This window comes from Gorilla gorilla, chromosome 8 (genome assembly GCF_029281585.2).
Source record: "Gorilla gorilla gorilla isolate KB3781 chromosome 8, NHGRI_mGorGor1-v2.1_pri, whole genome shotgun sequence".
Lineage (NCBI taxonomy): Eukaryota > Metazoa > Chordata > Mammalia > Primates > Hominidae > Gorilla > Gorilla gorilla.
The window spans coordinates 26,513,264-26,539,437 of record NC_073232.2 but is presented as its reverse complement, the minus strand read 5'-3'; the positions used below and the strand labels follow the sequence as shown (position 1 = coordinate 26,539,437).

At 42.0% G+C, this 26,174-nt stretch overlaps 1 long non-coding RNA gene across 1 annotated transcript in view; it reads right to left on the bottom strand.

The window, feature by feature from the left end:
• LOC129524890 (uncharacterized) overlaps positions 1-26,174 on the bottom strand; it is an 82,225-nt gene that overhangs the window by 3,325 nt on the left and 52,726 nt on the right. The gene's annotated exons all lie outside the window — the stretch shown is intronic.

The window sequence follows — 26,174 nt, the reverse complement described above, 5'->3', positions numbered from 1 at the left end:
CCTAGGCCTGTATTTCATAAAAAGGAAGAAGGAACAGAAAGGCAATGGTAGCTGCGGTCTGACTCCAAAAGTCTTGAGAATAACATAGGTTTTTCTTGTAAGTTTCCTTTTTAGTAGTTTCATTCAGCATCGCACACAGAAGAATTCCTAAACATTCTACTTAGCTACCTCTCACTTCCCCAGATTTTCCTTTTGCGGCAGGCACTAAAAATCCCCTCCTTTATCAATCTCTTCTTTTTCCCTTCTCAGTCTCTCTGCTGCTTTTGTTGTTGATCCAGCCTACCCTCCTCCCCAGAATTCTGCACAGGATCCTTCCCTCCATGTGCAGTCTCCTGGGAAGTCCTCGTGTAGGGAAAACTCTCTCTCACCGTGCTTTTCCTCCACCCTCACACCACAACAATCTTCAACACAGAAGAAGATTTCTGTGACCGAATGTTTTTTTCCCTCCACATACCAAGCAGTAGACATCATCTGGGCATCCTTTAATCCAGTTCTGACACTATCTACCTGGAGATAGCGTCAGATCCCATGAGTTGAGGGCTCAGTCCCCCACACTACCCCTCCCCCAAACACACACTCTAGTTGCAGGTCTGGGCCTCCAGAACTTCTGACCGACCGGCTTCAAGTTGGGGTTCCCGTGATCTGTTTCAACTCAGCTGATGTGCTGGAGCGGCTCACAGAATTCAGGGAAACACTAGCATTTACTGATGTATCCTAAAGGCTGCTGTGAATGATGCAGATGAAGAGATGCCTAGGGTGAAATACGGGGCAAGGGGTGCAGAGCTTCCACGCCCTCTCTGGGCCCACCATTCTCCAGGAACCTCCACACGTTTAGCTATCCAGAAATTCCCTGAACCTTGTCCTCTTGGGTTTTTATGAAAGTTTCATGCCATCAGTGTTCCTTCCCCCAGGGTATTGGGTGGGACCTTCTCATGGGAGGGTCTTAAGACCCACAGTCAGAAGGGCAGGGGACTCTTAGAGTCCTGTCTTGGGTGGGTGAAAAGGGGGCAGAAGAGAGATTCTGTTTCTGGAGGTCCGCGCCTGAGGCCTAACACATCCAACTTCATAACAAAAGACTTGCAACAAGGGCTGTGGGCGTTATGAATCAGTAACCAGGGACGAAAACCAATGTACAACATAACACCACAAGCCTCATCTTCCTTTTACTGGAAAGAAGCTTAAGATAGGGCTTAGAAGTGAGGTAGGAGGTAGGACTCAGACACCGGACCAAATTGAGGATTAGCTAAAATAGAGTGGAGGGGGAAGCAGCTTTCCATAAGACACACCCACCAGTGGGCCATGTCAGTTTACCATTGTCATGGCAACACCTGAAAGTTACCCCTTTCTATGGCAACGACCTGAGGACCCAGAAATTGCCTTTTTTTTTTTTTTAAGACGGAGTCTTGCTTTGTCTCTGAGTCTGGAGGGCAGTGGTGCGACCTTGGCTCACTGCAACCTCCACCTCCTGGGTTCAAGCATTCTCCTGTCTCAGCTTCCCAAGTAGTTGGGACTACAGTGCACACCACTATGCCTGGCTAATTGTTGTATATTTAGTAGAGACGGGGTTTCACCATATTGGTCAGGCTGGTCTCGACCTCCTGACCTAAGGTGATCCAGCCACCTCGGCCTCCCACACTGCTGGGATTACAGGTGTGAGCCACAGCACCCAGCCTGTTACCACCCTTTTCCCAGAAATTTCTAAATAAGCTGCCCCTTAATTTGAATGTAATTAAAAGTGAGTATAAATAGGACTGCAGAACTACCTTTGAGCTGCTACTCTGGGCACACTGCCTGGGGGGTAGTCCTGTTCCGCAAAGAGCGGTCCCTCTGCTGTTCCTGTACACTGCCGCTTCAAGAAAAGTTGCTGTCTAACATCGCTGGCTCATCCTTGAATTTTTTTCCTGGGCAAAGCCAAGAATCCTCCCAGGCTAAGCCCCAGTTTTGGGACTTGCCTGGTACCACATCAGAAACATAAACTTTGTAATGAGATATTCTGCATCTGAGTTCGAGCCCCTCCACTTACCTGTTCTGTGACCTTGGCTAAATTATTTAAGCTTAATTTATTCATAAGCTGGATTAATAATCCTACTTACCTAACAGGGTAGAATTAAAGATTGCATTGAAATAATACACGTACAGTGCTTAACATAGCAACTGGTAGACAGTCAATGCTCAATAATTCTCTTCTCTTCCATTCTACTTTTCTCCTAAGAAATAAACCAATACCAAGACCTTTTACACCATGTTATGTGATATGGTTAAAGTGTTGCTGACTCCTTGGCCGGGCACAGTGGCTTATGCCTGTAATCCCAGCACTTTGGGAGGCCAAGGTGGGCGGAGCATAGTTTCAGGAGTTTGAGACCAGCCTGGCCAATATGGTGAAACTCTGTCTCTACTAAAAATACAAAAATTAGCCAGGTGTGGTGGCACATGCCTGTAGTCCCAGCTACTCGGGAGGCTGAGGCAGGAGAATCACTTGAGCCTGGGAGGTGGAGGTTGCAGTGAGCAGAGATTGTGCCACTGCACTCCAGCCTGGGTGACAGAGCGAGACTCCATCTCAAAAAAAACAAAAACAAAGACAGTGTAGGGGACTCCTTTGAGAAGGTCTCAGTCTCCATTTTTTTTTTCCATTCAGAATCTAACCTTTTCTCCCTGACCTGTGTGTCTTCTCTGGGGTGAGTGTGAGTCCTCTGGGACCCTCTTGGGGAGCTTTCATCCTCCACTGGGATGGATCTCTGCTGCCTTGTGCCTCCTAGGAGAGTTTGCAATCTCCCAAGGCTAGGGCTTAATCCTCTTCCACTAAATCCAAGGGCTGTGTCTCAGGTAGAAAGAACAGGACTGTGCCTTCTCTGGAATCTGTGCCTGCTGGGAGCAACTGGCCACTAACCGTCCTCAACACCTTCATCAAAACACCAGGAGATGAAGATTGGGGAGCTGGACACCTGGCTTTGGGGCACTCTGCCGTGCTCCAAGGAAAACTGGAAATAGGGTCTCTATGCCAATCCTGGCTGAATCTTAGCCTCCAGTCAAGTTTGAAGAGGCCACTTTCCTCTGCTCACTGAGACTTTCTAGGCTTGCTGTCTCCAGCTCAGAGGGAGAGGCGTTCCCACCTCCAGGGACCCATATCTACCCTACCTTCACACCTTTACTCCAAGCTCTGTTTGGTTATTGCGATGGTTAATTTTTGTGTCAACTTGGTTAAGCTGTGGTACCCAGATGTTTCATCAAACACCAGTCTAGATGTTGCTGTGGAGCTGTGTTTTCAGATATGATTCACATTTAAATCGGTCCACTTTGAGTAAAGCAGATTATCCTCTATAATGTGCATGGGACTCATCCAATCACTGGAAGGCCTTAAGAGAAAAAGACTGAGGTCCTGGAAAGGGGAGGAATTCTGCCTCCAGGCTGCCCTTGGACTCCGGCTGCAACATCAGTCTTCCAGCCTGCCAGCCTGCCCTGCAGATTCCAGACCTCCCAGTCCCTCAATCTCATGAGCCAATTCTTTAACATAAATCTTTTTCTCTTAACTCTTTCCTCTCTCTCGGTTCCTCTCTCTCTCAATACTCCTGACTGCAATTATCTTATAAAGCCATAACTGCCTTCAAGAGACCCCTTTTCCCTTCTTAGCCTTGAAGAACTTCATCAACAGCAAGAATTCAGGAATGAGGAAAATGCATAGTAAATAGCTGGTCAAAGAAGACCCTGGGCTTCTGAAGGATCTCCAGCTGTTCCTTCTCTAACCTCGGCTGGCTTTGGACACACCTTTCCAAGTAATCTTCTAATTTTTCAAGGATTTCAATTAGTGATCATATCCTATCTGAAATGACTCCCAGTTTAAATATAGGTTCTCTACATCAGATCCAAAGAGCAAAAGAAATAATAAGAGAATAACTGAAATAATAAGCCTTTCCTATGTAAATATTTGGACACGACTACACTGGCAGAGGTAATGCTGTTGGATGCCTGTCCCTCCCTGTAGGCCCACCATGAATGTGACCGCTGCAGGTACAGCCAGATTCAAGTATGTTGCATTGGTGCTGCAATGAGCCCTGTGATTTCCCCAAATGGTGAACCACTCTTGGCAAAGTTCCAAAACAAATTTTAAACGTCCCTCACATATGGTCATTGCAGTCCTAGAAAATTCAATGTATAAAAATGGGCAAAAAAAGTAACAGTTTGGTTTATAGGTATGTTAGGGGAGCAGGAGCCAAGGAAAGCCAGGGTGACACCATTTTAAGAAGACCTCCATCTTTAAACTAGCAAAGCACATTTCTTGCCAGGCGCAACCCATGGTTCCAAGATGCTTACAGCTAAGAAAGCAGCTTGGTAATCCCTGCAAGGACAAACTCCTACAGCATCAGAAAATCCAGATGCCCCAAAACCCATAGGAATATATGCTTTCTAGGTAATAATTGGTATGCTTTGGTGTACTCACACACTAGACTGTCAAGGCTAGTTTTTATTTTCTTTTTCTTTTTTGAGACAGAGTTTCACTTTTGTCACCCAGGCTGGAGTGCAATGGTGCGATCTTGGCTCACTGCAACTTCTGCCTCCCAGGTTCAAGCAATTCTCCTGCCTCAGCCTCCTGAGTAGCTGGGATTACAGGTACGCACCACCATGCCTGGCTAATTTTTGTATATTTAGTAGAGACGGGGTTTCACCATGTTGGCCAGGCTGGTCTTGAATTCCTGACCTGAGGTGATCCACCCACCTCGGCCTCTCAAAGTGCTGGGATTACAGGCGTGAACCACCGCGCCCAGCCAAGGCTAGTTCTCTTTAAATCAATAGAGTAACACATCTGTCATGATGCCTGCTCACCTGCACGTGGACACAGCTCAGTGTTTAAGAAAGACTTAAAGCCAGGGCTTTCCTCTACTTCCTTTTTGAGGATGCCTTTCTCTGTAAATTTCTAATAAATTCGCTTCTTTCACTATGCTCTGTGACTTGCCTTGAATTTCTTCCTGTGCCAGATCAAAGAACTCTCTCTTGGGGTCTGGATCAAGACCCCTTTTTTGGGTAACATCTTTATCCAAGTTGAGCTCAGCGAGTCATCAGTAGGTTTTCATCTTCATGCAAGTCCTGAGATACAGGCACAATCTTGGCTGGACAGGACTCTCCCTGAATTGCAGAAGTTCTCAAATTCCTGATCCCTCCCCGCCAATGCCAGCGATCCTCTCTGTTGCTGTGACAATTTAAACTCTCCCACTTTGATTTCCCCCACAAAGCCCAGGGTAGGCCTGCTGTGGAGAACCATTGATTAGGAAATTCTTTTCTTCATTTTTGAGGTCTTTGCCTTCAAACCAATGATGAGAAATTACAACTAATTCCTGCACATAATTGAAAACAAAAGTCAAAAAAAGTCATTTATTTATCTAGTACTGAACTGTTATAAATGCAAAACAAAATGTTATATAGGAATTAAACAACGATTTGAAGGTCTGAATTTTTTTTTTTTTTTTTTTGAGACGGAGTCTCGCTCTGTTGCCCAGGCTGGAGTGCAGTGGCCTGATCTCGGCTCACTGCAAGCTCCTCCTCCCAGGTTCACGCCATTCTCCTGCCTCAGCCTCCCGAGTAGCTGGGACTACAGGCGCCCACCACCATGCCCGGCTAATTTTTTGTATTTTTAGTAGGGACGGGGTTTCACCGTGTTAGCCAGGATGGTCTCCATCTCCTGACCTCATAATCTGCCCACCTCGGCCTCCCAAAGTGTTGGGATTACAGGCATGAGCCACCGCGCCCAGCCCTGAATTTTTTTTTAAATTGTGGTTAAATACACATAACCTAAAATCGATGACCTTAATTTTTTTTTTTTTTTTTTTTTTGAGAAGGAGTTCCACTCTTATTGCCCAGGCTGGAGTCCAACAGCACAATCTTGGCTCACCGCAACCTTTGCCTCCCGGGTTCAAGCGATTCTCCTGCCTCAGACTTCTGATTAGCTGGGATTACAGGCATCTGCCACCATACCCAGCTAATTTTGTATTTTTAGTAGAGATGGGGTTTCTCCATGTTTGTCAGGCTGGTCCCAAACTCCTGACCTCAGGCGATCTGCCCGCCTCGGCCTCCCAAACTGCTGAGATTATAGGCATAAGCCACCACACCCGGTCAGTGTTTTTATTTTATTTTATTATACTTTAAGTTCTGGGGTACATGTGCAGAACCTACAGTTTTGTTACACAGATATACATGTGCCATGGTTGTTTGCTGCACCCATCAACCTGTCATCTACGTTAGGTATTTCTGCTAATGCTCTCCCTCCCCTAGGTCCTCACCCTCTAACAGGCCCCGGTGTGTGATGTTCCCCTCCCTGTGTCCATGTGTCCTCATTGTTCAATTCCCACTTATGAGTGAGAACATGTGGTGTTTGGTTTTCTGTTCTTGTGCTAGTTTACTCAGAATGTGGATGGAGCTGGAGACCTTAATGTTTTTTCAAGCGTACAGTTCAGTGGCATTAAGCACATTGTCCTTGTTGTACAACCATCATGATCATTCACCTCCAGATCTCTTTCATCTTGCAAAACTGTAATTCTGTACCCAATAAACATTAACTCCCTGTTCCCTTTCCCACCTTCTGGAAACCACCATTGTACTTTCTGTCTCTATGAGTTTAACCACTCTAGGAACTTCATATAAGTACAATCATACAGTGTTGGTCCTTTTGTGGCTGGCTTATTTTTCTTAGCATAATGTCTTCAGGGTCATCCATTTGTAGCATATATCAGAATATTATATTACCCTAAAAAGGATATAGCATATATATCACCACTTTTTTTTGTTGTTTTTTGTTTTTTGAAACAGAGTCTCGCTTTGTCACCCAGGCTGGAGTGCAGTGGCACAATCTCAGCTCACTGCAAGCCCTGCCTCCCAGGTTCACGCCATTCTCCTGCCTCAGCCTCCCAAGTAGCTGGGACTACAGGTGCCCGCCACCATGCCTGGCTAATTTTTTGTATTTTTTAGTAGAGACGAGGTTTCACCATGTTAGCCAGGATGGTCTCAATCTCCTGACCTCGTGATCTGCCTGCCTCGGCCTCCCAAAGTGTTGGGATTACAGGCGTGAGCCACAGCGCCTGGCCTATATCACCCCTTTAAGGTTGAATAATATTCCATTGTATGTGTGCAGTACATTTGTTTACCCACTCAGTCATTAATAGACACTTGGTTTCTTCCACTTTTTGGCTATTAGGGATAGTACTGCTATGAATATGAGTGTGCAAATATCTCTTCAAGACTCTGCTTTCAATTCTTTTGGTTATACCCAGAAATGAAATTGCTGGATCGTATAGTAATTTCTATGTTTAATTTTTTGAGAAACTGCCATACTGTTTTCCATAGCGACCGCACCATCTAACATCGCCACCAGAGCATAAGCGTTCCAATTTCTCCACATCCTTACCAACACTTATTATTTTCTAGTTTGTTTGTTTTTGATAGTAACCTATTTGGTGTGAGGTGACAGCTTTGAACTTTTTTTTTTTCTTTTTTTGAGACGGAGTCTTGCGCTGTCACCTGGGCTGGAGTGCAATGGTGTCATCTCCGCTCACTGCAACCTCCACCCCCCAGATTCAAGCGATTCTCCTGTCTCAGCCTCCCTCGTAGCTGGGATTACAGGTGCCTGCAACTACACCTGGCTAATTTTTTCTATTTTTAATAGAGATGGGGTTTCACTGTGTTGGCCAGGCTGGTCTCGAATGTCTGACCTCATGATCTACCTGCCTCGGCCTCACAAAGTGCTGGGATTACAGGCGTGAGTCACTATGCCTGGCCAGCTTTGAACTTTTAACTGTTATTTTATTTGTAATGTATCACTATGCTATAAATCACATTCGATGAAAAACAAAGGCTTGTGAATGGATAGTCTAAATTATTAACACATTTTTTATTCTCTAAAATGTTGATATTTAACTAGTAATATGTGCTCATTAAATACAATTGTTAAAGGCCAGGTGTGGTGGCTCACGCCTGTAATCTTAGCACTCTGGGAGGCCATGGCAGGTGGATCACCTGAAGTCAGGGGTTCGAGACTAGCCTGGCCAATATGGCGAAATCCTCTCTCTAGTAAAAAGTACAAAAATTAGCTGGGTGTGGTGGCAGGCACCTGTAATCCCAGCTACTGGGGAGGCTGAGGCTGGAGAATAGCTTGAACCTGAGATCACACCACTGCACTCCAGCGTGGGTGACAGAGTGAGATTCTGTCTCAAAAAAAAAAAAAAAAAAAAAAAGAATGGAACTCTAGCTTTATATGTGTCTAGACAGTCTAGAACAAGGATTGACAAACTGTCCTGTGGGTCAAACCCAGCTTGTTTCCTATTTTTGTATAGCCCACAAGCTAAGAATGTTTTTACATTTGTAAGGCGATGTTTAGAAACAAGCAAACAAAAAGAATATTCAATGGAGATGTTCTGTGTCCTGCAAACCTTAAAATATTTACTCCCTGGCCTTTTATAGAAAATGTTTGCTGACCTCTAAGGTGGAATAGAGACATTTCCCAGCCTCCCTTGCAGCTAGCTGGGTGGGTCTATGTGCCCAGGCTCATGGGTTATATAAGGAAGTGATGTGTGTAGCTTCTGTGGTATATGCTGAAGGGAGAGGGCATGTTCCTTTTTTTCACCTTGTTTTTCTTACCACTAGGAGCACAAGTATGATGGAAAGCCACATGGATTAGAGGAACAACCTGGAAATGGATAAGTGACATGACTGAAGGAGCCCAAATCTCTAGGTGACTTTGTCAAGTACTTACTATACCAACCCCAGATCACTCACCCACGAACAGTTGTGGGAGAGAGAAATACCTTTCCATTTCATTGAAACCACTGTTATTTGGAGTGTGTTACATGCACCCAAATCTAAGATGCCATAGATTGTATGCACCATTAGTTTATATAATGCTAAGAAAGAAAATATGCTTTCAAAATATACTACTTTCCCATGGCCAGCTGCAGTGGCTCACGCCTGTAAATCCCAGCACTTTGGAAGGCTGAGGCAGGAGGATTGCTTGAGCCCTGGAGTTTGAGACCAGCCTGGGCAACATGGCAAAAACCTGTCTCTACAAAAAATATAAAAATTAGCCAGGCATGTGGCACACACACCTGTGGTTCCAGCTACCTGGGAGGCTGAGGTGGGAGGATTGCTTGAGCCCAGGAGGCAGAGACTGCAGTGGGCTGTGATTGTACCACTTCACTCCAGCCTGGGTGATGGGAGTGAAACCCTGTCTCAAAAAAAGAATATACATATATGTGTGTGTGTGTGTGCATGTGTGTGTGCACTTACATATGTATATATGTATATAACTCCCCTATGCTTTCCTATCACTTAAAAGTTTTTTAAAGGACATTTTAAACAAACAAAAAAAAACTCTTATAGGCTTATTTTTGCTGAGGTTAAATAAATTAATTATATATCACTCTTCTGCATACATGAGGCATACAGACGCTCAAAGAAATACAAGCAAAACAAATTGGTTAGGGTATTACTGAAACTTCAGCTTGCAGTCAAATTCCTCTAAATGAGTTTTGACATGAAATCATCAAGATTTGTGTTTTGCAAAAGATCTCGTCCTCTGTGCCGACAAGGGTGTTGTTGATGCGGCATTTCTTAAATGAGTGTTCCACTCTTGACTCTGGGATAGCCTTCCAAGTGGCTGGCACAGACGCAGAGTTTGGCAGTTTTGATGCTCATGCACACACAATGATAACTGTGTTGCAGTTGCTGCAGGAATGAGATGCATAATTGCAAGGTACATCTCAATCTCAGAGACAATTAAAATCTGCAAAAGTGCATCTTATTTATTTATTTATTTATTCTGAGTCAGAGTCTCGCTCTGTCACCCAGGCTGGAGTGCAGTGGTACGACCTCGGCTCACTGCAGCCTCCATCTCCCGAGTTCAAGCAATTCTTCTGTCTCAGCCTCCCAAGTGGCTGGGATTACATGTGTGCACCACCATGCCCAGCTAATTTTTGTATTTTTAGTAGAGATGGGGTTTCACCATGTTGGCCAGGCTGGTCTCGAACTCCTGTCCTCGAGTGATTCACCTGCCTCAGCCTCCCAAAGTGCTGGGATTACAGGCATGAGCCACTGCACCTGGCCTAAAAGTGCATCTTAGAATCGATGAAATCTGTATTTGCAGAACACTTGGAAATTACTGACAAGCAGAAAGAACAATGTGCACTCTTACTTATATTAGTACTTTGGTGTATTTCCTTTCAGTATCAAGAACATTTTTATTTGTATAGTTATAATCACACCAAACCTATAACTGCTTTCTCCATTAACATGAACATTATTTCATATTGCTCTATTTACTAGAGATGGAGTATTCCATTATGTGGATGTCCAATAATCTGCTTTATTATCTAATTGATCATTTAGTTAATCAAATTCGTAAGCCACAGTTGAATTTCCAGATAATTTTAAATGAATGAGAGTCAGGTAGAAAGGAAAATGAAATCAACTATATAAGCTTTCAAGGCTTCCCCTCCACCAAGAAAAAAGTCCTCAGAATCTTCAATAACAGTTTGAGGCTGGGCACATTGGCTTATGCCTGTAACCACAGTACTTTGGGAGGCCGAGGTGGGAGGATACTTGAGCCCAGGAGTTCAAGACTAGCCTGGGCAACATGGTGACACCCCCATCTTTACAAAAAATTATTTAAAAATTAGCTGTTGTGGCGGTGCACACCCATTGTCCCAGCTACTTGGGCAGCTGAGGTGGGAGGATGGCTTGAGCCCAAGAGGTCAAGGCTGCAGTAAGCTGTGATCATGCCACTGCATGCCAGCCTGGGTGACAGAGTGAGACCCTATCTAAAAAAAAAATTGAGGTACTAACCTAAGCTATTCACACATTTTGCAGTGCAAACACTCTTTCCTGGCCTTATCAAATAACACTATCCCATCCATGCTGCACGATCACCAAAAGATACACAGAACTCCCATTTCAGAGTAAGAATGTATTTTGCCCTGAAAAACATTTAATCAAAATGTCTTCTAAGAGTGCTGGAAGAAGATCTTAAAAGCTAAGAGTTTAGGTTTTAAGAAAGACCCAAAGAGTGAAAATTACATTAAAAGCAGAATGAAAAACTCAGGTCAGGTTAAGGTTATCTTCTCATAGAAAAAGCTTCAAGGAAGAAGCTAAAAGAAAGAGGTGGTGTGAGTTGAGGGCATGTCAATGGCTTCCTGAAGATGGAGAGGGGAATGAACACAGCCAGAAAAAGAAGGAAAAGAAAGAAAGCAAAAGCAATACCCTCTAAAAGGAAAGATAATCAGAGTCGCAGAAGAGCAATGTCTATTTTATTCCAGGACAATTACTTTGGTTGATGTCCCCTTTTATATAAACTTCTGGGTTATTAAAATTTGGAGATAGCCTAGATGGACATTATCACTTACACAATTAAGGATTATGGCTCCTAAAATGATTGTCATGTTTGAAAGGCACAGCAGCCAGTCCTGACAGCAGGAAAGAAGAAAAAGGCAGCCCTTAAATAGAGCAGGAAGTTCATCCCTGGTTATTCTGAATTTTGACAGGAGCAGCCTGTGGAGACTATCTGGAGCTATAAGATGGAATATTAGCCTCCATTTTATGAATAAGACACAAGAGATGAGAGCACTTATTGGAAAACCGTTTATTTTGGGTTGTTTATGGATAAAAGGCAATGAAAACTGCAGTGCAAGATACAAAGGAGAAACAGTTTATAGAGAAATGAACAACACATTCAATGTCAAGGTAATATTTTTGAGAATCACATGTTAAATAATTTTAGAATGGTAACATTGATCTTCAAACCAGAAGGAAAGAAATGGAGAGAAAAATACCAGTGTGAAAGGAATTATATCCAGAGGAACTTTTTCTGGCATTGTTGTAATCTCAAATAAGCAAACATAGAATGTGTTTGGTTTTAAAAAAATTAATAACATATGCACAGAGTGAAAAAATATTTGTAAATCATATATCTGATAAAGGGCTTGTATTCAGAATATATAAATAAGTCTTACAACTCAACAATAAAAAATAAGAAATAGTTGAATAGAAATTTCTCCAAAAAAAATTTGCAAATGGCCAATAACCACATGAAAAGATGTTTCAACCTCGTTATGATTACAGGAATGCAAATCAAAGTCATAATGAGACATCATTGTACACCCACTAGGGTGGCTATAATTTTAAAAACTGGACAATAGCCCAGGTGCAGTGGCTCATGCCTGTAATCCCAGCACTTGCGGGGACTGAGGCAGGTGGATCGCCTGAGGTCAAGAGTTCGAGACCAGCCTGACCAACATGTCGAAACCCCATCTCTACTAAAACACAAAAATTAGCCGAGCATAGTGGTGGGCACCTGTAATCTCAGCTACTTTGCAGGCTGAGGCGGGAGAATCACTTGCACTCAGGAGGCAGAGGTTTCAGTGAGGCAAGATTGCGCCACTGCACTCCAGCCTGGTCAATAAGAGTGAGACTCTGTCTCAAAAAGCAAAAACAAAAACAAACAAACAAAAAACCTGGACAATAATAAGTGTTGGCAAGGTTGGATGTCTAAAAATTGGGCCCCTCAAACATTGGTGGTTGTATTAGGCTGTTCTTGGTTTGCTATAAAGAAATATACTAGACTGGGTAATTTATAAAGAAAAGAGAGGTTTCATTGGCTCACAGTTCTACAGGCTTTACAGGAAGCATGGTGCTGGCATCTGCTCAGCTTCTGGGGAGGCCTCAGGAAGCTTAAAATTACGACAGAAGGTGAAAGGGGACCAGGCATGTCACTTGGCAAAAGCAAGAGCAAAAGAGAGGGGAGGTGCCACACACTTTTAAATCACCATATCTCACAAGAACTCACTACCGCAAAGACAGCACCAAGCCATGAAGGATCTGTTCCCACGACCCAAACACCTCCCACCAGGCCCCACCTCCAGCAGTGGGGATTACAATTCAACATGAGAGTTGGCAGGGATCAATATCCAAAGTACATCAATGGTAGAGCTGTAAAATGGTGCAGCCAGGTTGGAAAACAGTTTGACCGTATGATGGCCAAAAACAGTTTGATGGCCATAGCATCTCAAAATGTTAATCATAAAGTTCCCATATGACCTAGCAATTCCACCCCTAGGTATATACCCAAGAGAAATGAAAACTCTGTCACACAGAAACTTGTACACGAATGTTCATAGCAGCATTACGCATAATAGCCAAAAAGTAGACATACCTCAAATGTCCATCAACAGGTGAATGGATAAATACAAAGAGATATATGCACACACTAGAATATTACTAGGCCCTAAAAAAGAATAAAATACAGATTCACACCTCAACATGAATGCACCATGAAAACATGCTAAGGAAGAGAAGCCAGTCAAAAAGATCACATACTGTATGGTTCCATTTATGTAAAATGTCCAGAATATATAAATTCATAGAGAGAAAAAGATTTGTAGTTGCCAGGGGTTTGGTGGAAAGAGAAAATGAGGGGTGACTGCTAATGGATATTGTTTTTTAGGGGATGATGGAATGTCATAAAATTAGACACTGGTGGTGCTTGAACAACCCCGTGTATGTACTCAGAACCAGGAATTGCACACTTTTTTTTTTGAGATGGAGTCTTGCTCTGTTGCCCAGGCTAAATTTAGTGCTGTGGCATAATCTCAGCTCATTGCAAACTCCACCTCCTGGGTTCAAGTGATTCTCTTGCCTCAGCCTCCCTAGTAGCTGGGATTACAGGCACCCGCCACCACGCCTGGCTAATTGTTTTATTTTTAGTAGAGATGGGGTTTCACCATGTTGCTCAGGGTGGTCCCGAACTCCAGACCTCAGGTGATCCACCCGCCTCAGCCTCCCAAAGTGCTGGGATTACAGGCATGAGCCACCACGCCCAGCTTGCACACTTTTATAAACGTGTATTTTATGGTATGTGAATTATAGCTCAAGAAAACTATTATAAGAATTGATAACAATTACATTTAGACTGTAAACACTGAATTTCTAAAGAATCAGCACAGAGTCAGGTCTCTAGCTTTATATTTTACCTTTTCTTTCTCTTTTAATATTATGAATAACTATGCTGTCTTTATTTATTGACTGAATCATAAAAGTAAAATTGAAGTGATAACTAATCTGTCATGTGACTGAACCTATCTTGACTTTGCTTTCATTCATTTATTTATTTCCCATTTCATTACAAATTAGGAAGGGAAATAAGATTTTTAATTAATTCTTGAGATACAGAAAACATACGTACTATTTTTCTATTTTTAATTATTATCTTTGTGTGTTCTGATAAATGTCACATCTTGTTTTTCTCCAGAATATACCATTTAAAAAATGGTATATTCTCCATTGGAGGAGGGATAGGGGAAAGAAAAGCATCTGTATTCTTGCTACTTTTACAGAACTTTCTTCACTTTTTTTTTTCTTTGAGACAGAGTCTTGCTCTGTCACCCAAGCTGGAGTGCAGTGGCCCAGTGTCAGCTCACTGCAACCTCTACCTCCTGAGTTCTAGCGATTCTCGTGCCTCAGCCTCCTGAGTAGCTGGGATTACAGGCGCCCACCAATCCCAGCTAATTTTTGTATTTTTAGTAGAGATGAGGTTTCACCACATTGCCCAGGCTGGTCTCGAACTCCTGACCTCAGGTGATCTGCCCACCTTGGCTTCCTAAAGTGCTGGGATTACAGATGTGAGCCACTGGACCCGGCATTTCATTTAATTTTGATTTTGTATTCCATGTGTACATTTTTATATGCCATGTAATAATTTCAATTGTATATTTTCCTTCAATTAACGTCATATCAGAAATGCTCTTCTGTGTGATGGCACAGTGTCAGGATCATTGTGGTAAGCAGAATAATCACCTGTTTCCCTTCACCCCCAGGACTATGTCACCCTGTGGCAAGTGTTTGCAAATGTGGTTAAATAAAGCAGTTGAGATGCGGAGATGATCTTGGATTATCCGAGAGCACCTGATGTAATTACAACGGTTCTTCTGACAGAAAAAAGGAGGTGAGAGAAACTGAGGAGATGCGACAGTTGAAGCAGAGATCAGAGTGAGGTGGAGACCAAGGGCTGAGTAATGGGGGCTGCGTGTGAATACCAGAAAAGCAAGAAGACGGATTGCCTCTTAGAGCTTCCGGGAGGAATACAGCCCTACAGATTTCTTTTGGACTTCTGACCTCCGGAATCAAAGATAATAACTTTGCGTTGTTTTAAACCATAAATTTGTGGTAATTTGTCACAGTATCAATAGAAAACTAATATAATCATCATTTTAAATTGTTGCCTGTTGGTTGGGAGTAGTGGCTCACTCCTGTAATCCCAGTGGTTTGGGAGGCCACAGTGGGAGGACCCACTGAGGCTGGGTGTCCAAGACCAGCTTGTGCAACATACCAAGACCCCATCTCTACACAAAATATAAATAAATTAGCCAGGCATGGTGGTGTGCACCTGCAGTCTCAGCTATGTAGGAGGTTTGCTTGAGTCCAGGAGTCTGAGGTTACAGTGAGTTGTGGTTGTACCACTGCACTCCAGCCTGGGCAACAGGCTGTCTCTTAAGAGACCCTGTCTCTTAAAAAAACTTGTTGTCTATTATTTTCATAAGGAACCATAATTTCCCAATCATTTCTTTGCTTGGAAAGAGCAAACATCTTGAAACAGCAATTGAATCCATTTAGCCAAGTCTGTGTGTGAAGGTTTGGTTCCTGATTGTAGAGGGTGACCAACTTCCATGATGCCAGCCATCAGGGTGGTCTGGGGCCATGTCCACTGACACTACCATCTTGTTCTCCTCTCTAAAGAAAGCTTAACATTGAACAGTACTAGACAGCACTTTGTCCACCACTGCAAACAAACCTCATTGTTGTCTCAGGCATCACTACTCAAGTAACACAGCTGGGCAGTCACAAGCCCTGAGTACAGAATCCCTATTTTCTGAATGAAGCACTGGGACACAGAATATTTGAAATCAGAACTTTTGGGAAATCTGGAACCTATTGTTGTCATACGTCTGAGTCAGTGAGGGATAGTTCATAATCCCCTTAAGTGGTGGATAACACTGTAAGCACTTCAGAGAGCAGAACTTCATGTGCCTGCCTTCTTGATTAATGACCGAGAAACAATCCCAAATAATTGCTTGTTGAAGCACTAGAAGTTTCCATCTTGCCTCTCAAAGTTAGCCTGAATCCAAACAGATGGAAGCACAGTAGCAGTGGCTATGATGGCCATGGAGAGAGACTTGTAAACAAAAGGAGGTAACAGGAATTTTGTTCCAAACTGTGGAAAGCCCAGAGCTTCCCAGCATTCAGATTTTTACTGGGGACAAAAAAATCATGGGACTAACGTTCCGTGAGATTCTTTCAACCTGTGGGCACATAGGCTAGCTTAGGCTACGTGAGTTATATAAACTGTGATATAGAAAGACAGAGTACACATTGTCCAATTAAAAGCACTTACTGTGACACATATGTGGTGATGTGGACTATTGTTAATATGCTGTATGGTGATTAGTGAAATGGCTGCGTGTCCACATGAATGACTGTAATTGGCATTCTTTACAGAAAGAGCCTTTTGTAAATTTTTTCTGGGATGGAATCTTGCTCTGTCATCCAGGCTGGAGTGCAGTGGTGTGATCTCGGCTCACTGCACAACCTCCGACTCCAGGGTACAAGCGATTCTCCTACCTCAGCCTCCTGAGTAGCTGGGACTACAGGTGCCCGCCACCATGCCCAGCTAGTTTTTGTATTTTTAGTAGAGATGGGTTTTCACCATGTTGGCCAGGCTGGCCTCGAACCCCTGACCTCAAGCGATCTGCCCATCTCGGCCTCCCAAAGTGCTGGGATTACAGGCATGAGCCACCGTGCCCAGCACAAGAGCCATTTTTAAACATGTGTTTTCCTCTTTTCATTTTCCGAGTTTTCCAGTGTCTGTCATCAGAATCGGATCACTACTTCTCGTTCCATGCTCCCTTTTCTATGTAAATCATCAGACAGACCCACACGGAAAGGCAATGAATGGTCCTGAGTTCCTCCGACGTTCGCCCTGCACTGTCACTCAGGGGCTGAAGTCCCTCGCACACCATCCTCTTTCCATGACACTTCCCAGTTGCTGACCTGAGCGTTCTGGGCAGTGAAACTTGGTGCCAAGACTCTTTGACTTGCTCTCTGCATGCCTAGATTAGGGAGGGTGGGGTGTCAGAGGACACTGAGCCAGCGCTGTGAGAATTGATTACAGAAATTGAGTTATTTTTGTCATACCCAACTAAATAAAAGTCAAGGGACCTGGGAGGGAAAAGCACTCAAGGCACATAGCACCTGCTTCAGGAATCATTCCCAAGCCCAGCTGCTGAAATGACCTGCTGTAACCCTAAGGTATGTTTCACCTGGTAGCTGCTGAAACGACCTGCCATGACCACCCTAAGACTAGTTTTACCTATTGTCGTCACTCACCAATAAGGGCTTGCCAGCTCCTCAAAGCTCTAGTGCCAATGAGCTTTCTTCAAAAACAATACCTAACACTGAACTTTCTCATAAAACCTCCAATCTTCCCTTTGTTCTTCAAGCATACTGAAGACCTCCTCCGTCTGTGTGTATGCCCTCAATTGCAATTCTGTTTTCCCAAACAAGATGTTTTGTTTAGAGAATCATCTGTGTGTGTGTGTATATATGTATATGTGTGTGTCTATATATGTATATGTATATATGTATATACATATACATATACACATATACATATATATGTACATGTATATACATATATATACAGATGAATATATATATATTATATATGTATACACTTTTTTTTTTTGAGATGGAGTCTCACTCTGTCACTCAGGCTGGAGTGCAGTGGTGTGATCCTGGCTCACTGCAACCTCTGCCTCCCGGGTTCAAGCAATTCTCCTGCCTCAGCCTCCCAAGTAGCTGGGATTACAGGCACCCACCACCATGCCTGGCTCATTTATGTATTTTTAGTAGAGATGGGGTTTCACCATGTTGGCCAGGCTGGTCTCAAACTCCTGACCTCAGGTGATCTGCCTGCCTCGGCCTATCAAAGTGCTGGGATTACAGCTGTGAGCCATTGTGCCCAGCCTCATCTGTATATTTTTATTTAACTTTGACAGGACACTGTAAAAATTTTCTCTGAAGTTCAGTAGCACCCCAGGGGCAGGGCAGTGGGACCAGTCAGCCCTGGGAACAGGCACTAAGAGGATGCATTGTCTGTAGAGAAGTGGAAGGCAAGGAGAAAAGTGACTGAAAGGGGTCTGGCTTTTTATCATCACCGTGGAGCAGCAATTTTACGTAAAATTGATAAAATATCCCACCCCCTCTGTTTTTTATTGTTTTAGATTCTGAACAACCATGGTTTCCTGCTGAATTTTAGTGCTATATGTGTATGTCTCAAATAAGAACATTTTAGCTTCTGTTTTCATACACACTGAAGTCTACATAGAAGTTAACTTGGAGAATGTCCAGTTACGTAACTGCACACAGACTAAGACGCACGTGGACTGAGCTACACAATGATTGCTTTGAGACTCAGTTTGTCATGGTTTAGAATCATTGGCGCTCACTTCAGGCGTGGTTTAGGCCTCCAAAACCTGTGATACTCATATGCATCCCCGCGTTTAAACAGTGGATTAAAAATTTAAAAAGACAGCACAGTGATTGTAAAGACAAAGAAACCAGAAATTGAATTGCTTCAATCTGTCATTCTATGTGACCACTTGACATTTTTAATTTTGTTTAAGATTTCTTGACTGTGGGTACATCTGAAACCTGCTAGAATTTATCCTGAAGAAACAAACACATAGACAGTATAGCAAGTTCTGGGATTTATTGTAAAATCTCTGCCAAACTTATCTTTGTCTTTAAAACTTTTCCAAACTATTCATGTATCTGTGGCTTTGTGTGAAACAAAGGCTTTCAAACTAAAGTGAATGAAGTGTACTTTGGTCATCGGTGAGCATACATACATAGATTGAGAGACTCAGCCCTCTGTTGCATGACCATATATACAGAAAAGATCAGGTTTTTTTGTTTTTGAGATGGAGAGTCTTGCTCTGTTGCCCAGGCTGGAGTGCAGTTGTGCGATCTTGACTCACTGCAACCTCTGCCTCCTGGGTTCACGCCATTCTCCTGCCTCAGCCTCCCGGGTAGCTGGGATTACAGGTGCCCACCACCATGCCTGGCTAATTTTTGTATTTTTAGTACAGACCGGGTTTCGCCATGTTGGCCAGGCTGGTCTCGAACTCCTGACCTCCAGTGATCTGCCCGCCTCAGCCTCCCAAAGTGCTGGGATTACAGGCGTGAGCCACTGCACCTGGCCAGAAAAGACCAGTTTTGATGAAGTCATTCAGACTTTAAAATAGAACATGTTATTGTTCATTACTGAGATTGAACATAGATAAAAATGTTTCTCCTCATTTTCAAGATAAAAATATAAATCCAATTAAAAAGAATTAATTCATTACCTTTTTCTTTTTTTGTATCATAAAATTAATTTTAATTGTATTAACAATGTTTTTTCTGGCATAATCATACAGAGAGAGTTAAAATCAATTTTCACTGTGTTTATTTTCTGGCCATTATTATGATTTATTTCATTGCATGGCTATTACTAAAAATAATTTTGGCCTGTTAGGGGGTGGCTGGGCTAAAAATGCTATGCTCTTGATGTCAAATATGCTAAGTATGCCACTGCTAAAAGACTCAGCGTTTGAGTTTAGTGATAAAGTGACAAGAGGAAGAAGAAGTATTATAGAAAAGAGAAAAGTAGAAGAGGATTAGTGGTGACTCTGTGATTCCGAGTCCTTGTTTTGTTCAGAGAGTGGCTGCCTATGTGAATTGAACGAGTCTACCTTCAGCACCATTTTGGTTTCAGGAGTGAGAGGAAAGCCATTGTTTCTCCCATTTGTTGGCCATTCCTTTAACGGGAAAGAAAGCTTTTAATTACCCAATCAGAACCATAAGTCATATGGCCGGGCACAGTGGCTCACACCTGTAATCCCAGCACTTTGGGAGGCCGAGGTGGGTGCATCACAGGCGGTCAGGAGTTCGAGACCAGCCTATCCAACATGGTGAAACCCCGTCTCTATTAAAAAAATACAAAAGTTAGCCAGGCGTGGTGGCACGCGCCTGTAATCCCAGCTACTTGGGAGGCTGAGGCAGGAGAAATGCTTGAACCAAGGAGGCGGAGGTTGCAGTGAGCCGAGACTGTGCCATTGCACTCTAGCCTGGACAAGAAGAGCAAAACTCCATCTCAAAAATAAATAAATAAATAAATAAATAAATATAAGGCATAAAATGTGGATACCTTCCATTTCCTTAACAAATATTTTTTAACTGTCTAATATATGATAATGTTCTCATTGCTGAAATCCAGCAATGAACCAAACAAAGCCCTGTCTTTAGAGAACTTACATTCTACTAGGGAAGACAGACAATGTAAAAATCAAGTAAGAAATAATGTAGTAACTCAGAATAGGGTAAGTGTGAAAAAAGAAAAACAGAGCAGGAAGGGAGATGGGCATGAGGGGGAGAATATATATATATATACACATATTAATACTTCAGTGAGGTATGATTTATACATGTTAAAATGCATAAATCTTAAGTGTACAGCTTGAGATATGTCTACACACACATGCACAGCCACAAGTGTGATCCCCATTCACATCAAAATATAAGATAGTTCCATTATCTCAGAAAATTATCTTGTGCCCTTTTCTCATCAGTGCCTACACCCTACACGCAACTTCTGTTCCGATTTCCAACAGCAGAGATTAGTATTACATATTCTTGAACTTCATATGAAATCTTACAATATGTACTTTTTTTGTGTCTGGCTTCTTTCAATCACCATAAATAATATTTTCACGACTCATTCATGTTCTAACATGTATCTGTTGTTTGTTCTTTTTATCACTGAATAGTATTCCATTGTGTGAATAGACCATAATTAGTTTATGCATTTTCTTGTTGATGGACAATTGAGTTATGTCCACTTTTGACCTATCATGAATACAGCTTTAATCAGTATTTCTGGAAAAGTCTTTTAGTGGACACACTTACCTGTTTCCCTTGGGTAGGAGTAGAATCTGTGGGTCACAGGTAACTCTGTGTTTAACTTTATCAGAAATTGCCAGTTTTTTCAGAGAGGTTGTACTATTTTACACTCACATCAGCAATATAATTCCACTGCCTCCCACCTACCCCAACATCTGCCGGGCTTGCACTGAATCTAAATATTAGTTTAGGGAGAATTGAAATCTTAATACCACTAAGCTAGTCCATTCCATGAAGATTGTATATCACTCTTTTATTATGTCTCCTTTATCTCAGCAATGTTTTTAATATTTAGGTTTGAGTACTTTCCACTCAAAAGTATTTAATGTCATTTATTCTAAGTGGTAACTTAAAAAAATTTAATTTTCTAATTGTCTTTTGTTGGTATATACAGATATAATTGATTTTTCTGCATTGACCTTGTAACCCATAATCATGCTAAACTCAAATTAGTTCTAGCAACTTGTTGGTTCCTTAGGATTTCTATGTACAAAGCGATGTTATCTTTGAATAACAGTCTAAATTATTTCTTTCCAATTTTTATTATCTCTTTTTGGTGCCTTATTGCACTGGCTACAACCACTAGTACAATATTGAGCAGAAGTGGTAAGAGTAGACATCGTTACTGTGTTTCTGACTTAGGAGGACAACATTCAATAGTCTATTATTAAGAATGATAGTAGCTGCACGTTTTTTGTTGCCAGGTTTTATCCAGTTGAGGAAATTCCCTCTATTATTGGCTTGTGGGTATCATGGAGTAGTACCCCATCCTGTGAATATAGCATAATTAGTTTATGCATTCTCTTGTTGATGGACAATTGACTTTTATCTATGATCCAGTATTGACTTCTTTTTGTTTGTTTGCTTTTATTTTGAGATAGAGTCTTGCTCTGTTGCCCAGGCTGGAGTGCAGAGGCTGGATCTTGGCTCACTGCAACCTCCACCAGCTGGCCAGGCTGGTCTCGGACTCCTGACCTCAAGTGAGCCACCTGCCTCAGCCTCCCGAAGTGCTGCGATTACAGGCGTGAGCCACCGCGCCTTCCCAGTATTGACTTTTATCTAGAGCTTTATTTTCAGATACTGAGATAATTGAATGTTTTGCTTCTTTATTCTGCTAATGTGGTAAATTACATTGTGTTGGTCCATTTGTGCTGCTATAACAGAATATCACAGACTGGGTAATTTATAAAGAATAGAAATTTATTCTCCCAGTTCTGTAGGCTGGGAAGTTCAAGATGAAAGCACTGTTCTTTCAGGGTGGAAGGTGAAATGTGAGGAAAAGGGAACCCACTCCAGCAAGCGCGTTTAATAGCAGCATTAATTCATTCACGAGGGTGGAAGCACCATGTCCTAAATACCTCCCATCAGGCCTCAGTTCTCAGTACTATTGCATTGGGGGTAAAATTTCCAATACATGAATTTTTGAGGAACCATTAAAATCATGGCATACATTACTTGCTTTTTGAATGTTAAAGTATTTTTCTATCCTAGAATAAATTGTCCTTTTTGTTGACATATTATCCTTTTTATAATATTACCAAATTTGACTTGTTTATATTTTATTAAGGATTTTTGTGTTTATATTTATAAGGACTATTAGTCTGTAGTTTTCCTTTAATGTCCTTTCACCAGTGTTATATTGGCCTTATAAAATGAGCTGGGGCCGGGCACAGTGGCTCACGCCTGTAATCCCAGCACTTTGGGAGGCCAAGGCGGGCAGATCACTTGAGGTCAGGAGTTTGAGACAAGCGTGGCCAACATAGTGAAACCTCGTCTCTACTAAAAAATACAAAAATTAGCCAGGCATGGTGGCGGACACCTGTAATCCCAGCTACTCGGGAATCTGAGACATGAGAATCGCTTGTACCTGGGAGGCAGAGTTTGCAGTGAGCTGAGATCACACCCCTGTACTACAGCCTGGGCGACAGAGCGAGGCTCAGTTTCGAAAAAAAAAAAAAAGAATTGGAAAATGTTCTGTCTTCCTTTTTACACAAAAAGCTTGTGTATTACTGCGATTACGTCTTCCTTAAAAGTTAACTAGGATTCACCAGTGAATTCTGGCCCTGGAAATTTCTTTAAATTAGGCATTGGCCCTTAGTATTTCCTTAATGTCGTAGGATCCAGAATGCTGTCCTTTTATTCATTCATGATATTTGTTGTAAGTGTTTTTTCTCTTTCTTTTCTTTCTAAGGATTACTGGTTTTACTAATCTTTCCAAAAACCAACTTTGGTTTTGTTCATTTTCTCCAAGTTTTGTCTTTTTTATTTCATAAGTTTCTTCCTTCATCTATTATTTCCATCCTTTAGTTTCTGTGGGTTTATTTTGCTGTTTGGATTCTAGCTTTTTGAAGTGAAAGTTTAGATCATTGACTTTGAATATTCTCTTTCTAATATGTGCATTTAAAACTAAATAACTTTTCTTCTAAGCACTGCTTTAGTTGCAGACCATAGATTTTGATGTATCATTTTTATTATCATTTGGCTCAAAACATTTTCTAATTTCCAGTGTGATTTCTTCTTTGATCCATGGTTTATTGAGAAGTGTACTATATCATTTTCAGTTATTTGGGGGGTTTCCTGGTTACTTTATTGTTATTTAGTTCTGGTTTGATTTCCTTGTGATCCACTTCCATAGGCACATTTCACGTCTTTTTCAAAGTAAAGTGCTGTATTTCTTGTAATATCCTTCCTAACCATTTAACATATGGAAAACTGTGCTGCTCTTTTAATTAGGTTACTATTTTTTTAAGGTGTCACTGGCAAAGTATTTGAGTATTGTGCCCCAATGCTACTTTTTCCATAAACTCTGTGGTTTTTATAAGGTCATTTTGAATAGCATGGCGGGTTTTAGTAATGATCATGTTTCACCATGGCAAAACTGACTGTTTTGAGAGAGAAGTTGAAGTTTAACGGATTATGCTGATGAATGGACCATAAGTTTCAATGAACACAGTGGAGGGGGATTTTTGGGAGATAGAGAGCAGTTACAGGGAAGGGCAGAAAAGCCATAGGCAGAACTGTAACTTTTTTTTTTTTTTTTTAAGACAGTCTCATTCTGTCACCCAGGCTGGAGTATGATGGTGTCATCTCATCTCACTGCAACCTCCACTTCCCAGATTCAAGTGATTCTCTTGCCTCAGCCTCCCAAATAGCTGGGATTATAGGCACATGCCACCACATCTAGCTAGTTTTTTGTATTTTTAATAGAGACAAGGTTTCACCATGTTGGCCAGGCTGGTCTCGAACTCCTCACCTCAAGTGATCTACCCACCTCGGCCTCTCAAAGTGCTGGGATTACAGGTATGAGCCATCATGTCTGGCCAGAACTATAATCTAATAATCATTAGAACGCAAGATATAAGAAGTGATCTGGGAGTCAGGGGCTGCTGGGACTGAACTAGAGGCAAAGGGTAAAATGAGATTAGTACTGTGGTCTCAAGGTCGACAGTGGCTGCAGGCTGTGAGTGCTGGAGTCAGGAGGGCTGAAGTTCTGGACCCTCATTATTTCTGCCTAAGAAAGCGAGGAAGTATGGAAGTAAGGGGGTCAGTGTAGGTGGGCTTTCTCTAGGCACAAGGGACTCCTTGAGTTAACATTTGTGAGTACTTTAAAGATGAAAATGAAGCAATACTTGGTGTTTGTTTGGATAGGAGCAGGGGATTTAAGAATAGGAAATAACTATGCCAGAAAATATGGGGTGGGGTGAGGCTGGAGGAACTTAAGCCAGCACAGGAGAAAGAACATAACAAAAGAAGGACATTTGAGACTCAATCAAAACAATTTCAGGGCCTTCCCAGTTTTGTGTTGCTTTATTTTCAGTATCTGAGCAGGAATTGTGATGGATACTTGGCATTACTTCTGTCAAAACTGTCAGGCACTTTATAAAATGGTTTGAGAATGGATGATAACTCTTTGGATAGAAAACATCCTTATTATATTTTAAAGATAAAGTTAACATTCTTCCACCAAAAAGGTGAGTAAAGAGCTAAAAAGAAACGCAAGAAGAGGATCTCTTTCTCTGCCAAAACCTATTACTACCTTTAATATTTTAGTGTATTTCCTTCAAATATTTTCTGTTTCATACTGGTCCACTGGTATGAGTGAACCACAGACTAAAACCAAGAGAGCATATACTCATTGTTATTTTTTAATTAACTAATTAATTTATTTTTAGACATGGGGTCTTGCTATGTTGCCCAGGCTAGATTGAAACTCCAGGGCCCAAGCGATCCTCCTGCCTCAGCCTCCTCAGTAGCTGGGACTACAGGCATGTGCCACCATGTCCAGCTATTAATCATTTTTAAAACATTTCTTTCTGGTTTTAAAAATGTGCATCTCCTATTCACAATAGCAAAGACATGGAATCAACCTAAATACCCATCAATGATAGACTCGATAAAGAAAGTGTGGTACATACATACCATGGAATACTATGAAGCCATAAAAATGAATGACATCATGTCCTTTGCAGGGACATGGATGGAGCTGGAGGCCATTATCCTTAGCAAACTAACACAGACAGAAAACCAAATACCACATGTTCTCACTTACAAGTGGGAGCTAAATGATGAGAACACACAGACACAAAAAGGGGAACAACACACACTGGGGCCCATCAGAGGGTGGATGGTAGAAGGAGGAAGAGGATCAGGAAAGATAACTAACGGGTACTAGGCTTGATATGTGGGTGATAAATAATCTGTATTACAAACCCCCATGACACAAGTTTACCTACGTAACAAACCTGTACTTGTACCCCTACACTTAAAAATAAAAGCTAAAAAAAAAAGTGCATCTCAACATAAAAGTCAGGGAATATAGAAAAGTACAAAAGAAATTAAGATTGGTAAGAATTTCACCACCCAGAGGCTTATGTGTTTTCTTGAAGTCTGTCTTATTTATTTATTTATGCTTTAACACCATAGTGTCCCATTGTATTAGTCTGTTCTCATGCTGCTAATAAAGACCTACCCAAGACTGGGTAATACATAAAGAAAAAGAGGTTTAATGGACTCACAGTTCCACATGGCTGGGGAGGCCTCACAATCACGGCAGAAGGCAAAGGAGGAAAAAAGCCATGTCTTACATGGTGGCAGGCAAGAGAGCTTGTGCAGGGAAACGCCCATTTATAAAACCATCAGATCTTGTGAGACTT